Source organism: Microcaecilia unicolor, chromosome 3 (genome assembly GCF_901765095.1).
Source record: "Microcaecilia unicolor chromosome 3, aMicUni1.1, whole genome shotgun sequence".
Classification (NCBI taxonomy): Eukaryota; Metazoa; Chordata; class Amphibia; order Gymnophiona; family Siphonopidae; genus Microcaecilia; species Microcaecilia unicolor.
In genome coordinates this window covers 457,643,751-457,649,750 of record NC_044033.1, presented here as the reverse complement: position 1 = coordinate 457,649,750, position 6,000 = coordinate 457,643,751, and positions in this window count along the sequence as shown.

The window sequence follows — 6,000 nt, the reverse complement described above, 5'->3', positions numbered from 1 at the left end:
TTTGAGTTTGTATACAACACCTATGTGGATAGAGGTTCCATTTTCTCTTTTCAAGGTGACCCGCATCACTTCTTCCTTTTTGCAGGCCCCTTGCATTTCAATTGCTTTGATACTGTTTCTCACATATCACGCCAGTAAAAGATAAAATTAGTTTTGGTCAAGAATTACATCATGGGGGTTTATTCAAAGGAATCAGTTTTTTTGACTTTTCTCATATTTACATTCTCAACAGTTAATGTGTTTTTGTTACTCGGGGCAGTTTAGAGAGTAGTCATTATTCCTTTTAACTTAGAGACACTTTACCAAGTCAAGCTAAAAATTCAGCCTTGTATTCCCTAGTGGGGAAATTGTTTTTTCAGTAATTTGGGGTTTTGGCATACCATAGAAAAATAGGCTGTTCATTTTCCTCAAGGTCAACCCTCTGTTCCCTGGGTCCCTCTCTAATAAGATCTACAGGAGTGTGGTAGGTGAACAGCTTCATGACATTTAGGGAAAGTGCCCAAGAAAATGAAAAGAAGAGGGTAGACCAATGGTAGACCAATGGAGTTCCAGCTCGTGGTATTTATTGTAAATGGATCAACTTTGAAAAGTAACAATGACTTGATGCAGTCCTGCATTTTTGTACCACGTGCGCCTGCTTCAGGAGTCAAGTAATTCAGTCAAAGTTGAAGGTTAACACTTGATAAATCAAGATATTGAAATATACAGCAGTACAGCATCAAAGATACAACAAAATGAAATGTAGAGAAGCTGTATATTTCAATATCTTGATCTAACTGAATTCTATTATTCTGTCTCGTTGTATTTTCCAATGTAAGCCATATTGAACCCCATTTTGCTTGGGATAATGTGTGATTTAAATGTAAAAAAAAATCCTTTATCCTCCTCCTTTTAAGACGCTGCCTACCTGCTGGATAGTGATGGCACAAGGAAAGCAAGTTTGGTCCAATGAAGACTAACTCAAAATAACCTGTTTCTTAGCTGGGCCCTAGTATTACCATATTGAAAATGAGACCATACCATGCCTCTTTGGTTATGTTCCACTAATAAGTTAAATGATGAACTGGCTTGCTTCAAAGGATTATATAAACTTTGCATGCATGACTAGGTACAAAAACATACACTTTATTCAATATCACAATTTCTCATGTACAGCCACAAAACAACCTTTTAGGGTGGATAGTGTTCACAATGAGCTCCTTTTATTATTGACTAGATAGAGATAAGCGTTTTCAGTTTTGGCACAGTATAAGTCATCACAAAAACAAAATATAAGAAAACCAATAGACTGCATTAGGGGTGTATAGCCCACTTAGTAATGTTTAAACCAAAGAGATCTGCATGAAACAAAATATTTATTTTTATTTTGACTTATAAAACCACTTGCCCCTGAAACATGTTCAAAACAGAATAATCCATTTGCGTATCTAAAAGTTAAACTTCTACAAAACAGATGAAGATGTGATTTCATGTGCCCAATGAAAGGAGAGTTTAGTTTTATTTCCATTTAATTTCAATATATTCCATCATCTTTATAACACCAGGCTTCCCAAGGCAGATTATAACAACAATTAAGTTGAACCCATCAAGAAACAGGATATCCTCATTGAAGTTTGGCCATCTGTATTGTATACAATGTATTTATTTATTTAGATTTTAGTGTAGAAAAATGAGCATAAAATACAGTTTAAAATTGCTGTTTCTATCAGCTATAATAATTTTTAAGCTGTTTTAGTGATATTCAATTGTTATTTCATGATATTTATATCTACATATGGGAAGCTTTCAAATAAATTAAAAAGCTGTCCAATAAGTAAAAATAATAATAATAAAAAATCTTTTGTCCTCCAAATTTAAGGCACTGCCTATCCAATTGAAACAGCTTTAGACTTGTTACAGATGGACTAACAATAAAGAATGACAGCTCATAAGTTTGCTTGCTTTAAATACATAAGCATAGGAGCCGGCTCTTTGGGTGCTGTGGGTGCTTGAGCACCCCCCAATATTGAGCAAATTCCTTGATTGTGTCCCGGGAGAGGTCATTTCTATTCGGTTTAGCACCCCCAATAATTTTGAAAAGTTGGCTTCCCTAAGTATATAAGTATTGCCATACTGGGACAGACCAAAGGTCCATCAAGCCCAGCATCCTGTTTCCAACAGTGGTCAATCCAGGTCACAAATACCTGACAAGATCCCAAAAAAGTACAATACATTTTATGCTGCTTATCCCAGAAATACTCAAATAGTAGAGATGAACTAGGGAGTTAAATGCAACATGCATTGTCGGGGAAAGTCTCATACAGTCACAGGGGTGATTCTTAACACTAATGTAGGTGAACTCTCATTGAGTGACACTTATAATCATAGACTGACCCCTTCCTTCCAGTGTTTGTGAGTGTTTAAGAGTTAATCTGATTTTGCTTAATTTGCTTATTTTTTGCACATTAATAAACTGGAGGAGTGATCTAATTGTTCTTGATGTTTGCACATTTATAAATACTCCCAGTTGAGTCTAGGTATTAGGTGATGCAACAATACCCCTTAAATTGCTGAGCCACACTTATCTATAATGACGCTGGTCTCCGGTTCACAAGACTTCCAATCAGTGGCGTAGCAAGGGGGGGGAGGGGCAGTCCACCCCGGGTGTCAGCTCAGGGGGGGTGCTCCCTGCCAGCTCCCTCCCTCAGTGAATTGACACCCCCCCCGACCAGCTCCCGCACCCTACCTTTAAAAAGAATATCGGGAGGCGAGGTGCAGCGCCTCACGCCTGCCCTGCACGTAAAAGAAATGTGGACCATCGGGTCTTCCCTCGCTCTATCTGTCCTGCCCTCCGCTGACGCAACTTCCTATTTCCGCAAGGGCGGGACAGACAGAGCGAGAGAAGGCCCGATGGTCCACATTTCTTTTATGTGCAGGGCAGGCGCGAGGCGCTGCGCCTCGCCTCCCGATATTCTTTTTAAAGGTAGGGTGCGGGAGCTGGTCGGGGAGGGTGTCATCGTGCTGCACCCGGGGGGGTGCAACGGTGAACCACCCCGCCCCGGGTGGCAGCCCCCCCTGCTACGCCACTGCTTCCAATGTAGCCTGTAGTCCCGCACGGGTAATCCCGACAGGTGCCTGTTTCACTCCACACCGCTTTTTCAAGGGATACTAGTGCTCAGGATCATATGTCGGCTTCTCTCCGGACAGTCTAACAAGTTCGGCTTCCGATCAGCGTCTTCTTAGGGAGATCCATGGGACAGAGTGACCGGCAGGTCTGACATATCCTGGAATTCTCCATTGCATATGAGCTGTCAGTTCCTTAAATATCATTTTGGCTAACATTATTTCCAATGAGCCTCAAAATTGATAAACATGTTTACGCCTAATTTTCCAGATGGCCATTACTGCACCCTAACCGCAGATTTTCACAAATGTCCCCCCTTTTTTGTACTCCTGGTCTTCTGACATCCATACTGGACTTTTAACCACAACTTCTCGTTTTTGCCCTGCACCTGGTGTTTATTAAATTATTTTCAGTTATTTTCGTCAGAACTCAGTTTCGACATCTGCCAACTGCCACAAACAAGTGTCACTGAATTCTGGTTATCATTTGATACAGACAAGCCCTTTGATTTCTACTTCTAGGCCAATCAAATCTGCTTGACCTATCTTTTCCAAAAGGCCTCAGGCTGCACCATTTTTCTACACTTCCTTGCTTAAACTGGACTAGATAGGCTTACTTCCACTCCTGTCTATTAAACCTCCTTGGATGCAGGTATACTGCCTTTACCCAGCTGCTCCACTCCAGATTTTCTAGCACACCTGGTTGCAGCTGACTTCTCCTTTACTTGGAGAATTGTGCACTCTCTAGTGTGCACTGACTCTAAGAGCTGATCCTCCCATGAAACAGCTCCAGCTGTAGCAAATACTAAATATATGGGTCATAAATGGGGTGGTTTTCTAAGCAAATAGAATTTTTTTTAGAGCCTGATTTGAAAAGGCTTCCTGTTCTGTGTGTGTGTGTGGGGGGGGGGGGGGGGGGGGGGGGGGGGACAATAGTAAATCAGGCCCACAGTGTACAAATCTAAAAAAACACAGATAGAATAAGTGTTTATGGTTGCATAACTCTTCAGTTTTTTTTCTTTCCTTATAGATGTTAGGGGCCTACATGATCTCTGGAATTCTCTTAATATACTGAACAAGTTGACAATTGTACTATATCTTCTACCCAGCGCTTCTAGAATACTTGTCCGTAATTCCTTGATTGGTTGAACAATCCAAGCAGCCTCTTAAACAAGACTTCACCTTGTGCTTTTGGAAAAAAGGGATGAAAGCGGATATCTGTCTTACAGAGTTCCCTTTACGTTTACTAGTTTGATCAAATATGCACATTTTTCATATCTCAGTGTGTGTTTGTCTGTATTGGCAGTTACATTGTGTTTTTTTGGTTGTGTGCACAAATATTTGATTAGAAGATGCTGCTATAATCTAGCAACATTATTGTAAGTCTACTGAAAGCCAGATATCTTCAAAAGCTCCTCATGGGTACCAGAAGATCCAAAAACAGGAGGAAACACCTGCTGGGCAGCTAAGTCATCTCAGGAAGAGAAGATGGTCAAATGCATATAGAGTAAATGATGGTAGATAAAGACTAAAAAGGACACAAATCACTGCTAGGCATACCAGATGGTCCAATTTGGGTAGATATGCATATATATATTCCCATATGAAACTCAACACCTACATCTCCTTCCCTCTGTTCCTCACCATTCAACACGTACCTGTGTAGACTGCAACAGACTGAGCCTGGTCAAATATCCACTGTATTCTGCAACCATAAATGAAAACAAGTTTTGCTCTTATTCTTCAGGGCGAGCTGGCTCTCGTCCCTCCCTCCCCCGAGCTACAGGATCCCAGGCTCCGAGTCCAGTGTACATACCTGAAGAAGGCAACCGCCCTGGTGGTGCAGTGAATTCTTCGGGGCAGGCAGGAAAGATCGCCAGTCTTTCCTGCCCGCTGCTGGCGCTGACTCTCCTGCTGCTGCATCACTCTTCAAAATGGCCACCAACACTTACAAGGGCGGCCTCCAAGACTTCAGCAGAAGTCTCACGAGGCCGCCGTTGGAAGTCTCGGTGGCCATTTTTAAAGCGCAATCTGGCAGTGGGGGAGGGTCATGGAGTGTTGGCTATCACCCTAAACAGCAGTGGTAGAAGCATCTGGGTAATCTACACAGAGTGGACATAGTTAGAACTAAAACATCAGTGAGCATGTGAAGGCTGAATGCTTTTACGACAACAGCACTTTAAGCTGAGTGGGAGTCCTCCAACCAGTGGCATAGCTATGTGGGGCCATGGGGGCCTGGACCCCCCCCCCCCCCCCCAAACAAAATTTCCTCTGGGCCCCTGGTTTTGCTCTCAGTGGTCCCCAGCCCCCGCTAGCTGAAGTGTTATCCAGCACTGGTCTCCGGCGCTGCCACGTTGCCTGCCCTGTTCTGTCTTCCTCTCATGTCCGGCACGCTCCTTTTAGTGAAACTGAGCATGCTCAATTTCACTAAAAGGAGCGTGCAGGACATGAGGGGAAGATGGAGCAGGGTAGGCAACGCGGTGGCACCAGAGACTGGTGCTGGGCAATGCTTAAGCTGAAGGGGGTTGAGGACCCCTGCTAGCCAAGGTATTTGCTGCGGTGGGGGGCAGCGCCAGGGCGGCAGACCAACATATGCCCCCCACCTCAGGCTCTGACTCCTCCCACCGCGAGGTCTGGCTACGCCCCTGCCTCCAACTGCACTGCTGTCAGTGGGAGGCAGTGCTTCAATATTGTGTTTTCAATTACTAGAGACAGGCAAGTTTCTTGGAGTCCTGCAGAGCTCACCTGTCCCTCATTATTAAAAAAGGATAGTGAAAGAGCACCATCCAGTGGCAGGATAGTAGGTGGCAGACTCCCACTCAGCTTAGAGGAAGCAGCGGACAACAGCCTTTCTAATTTTCTTGGCTGTGTGAAGTATTATAAAACTTGGTACTAAGC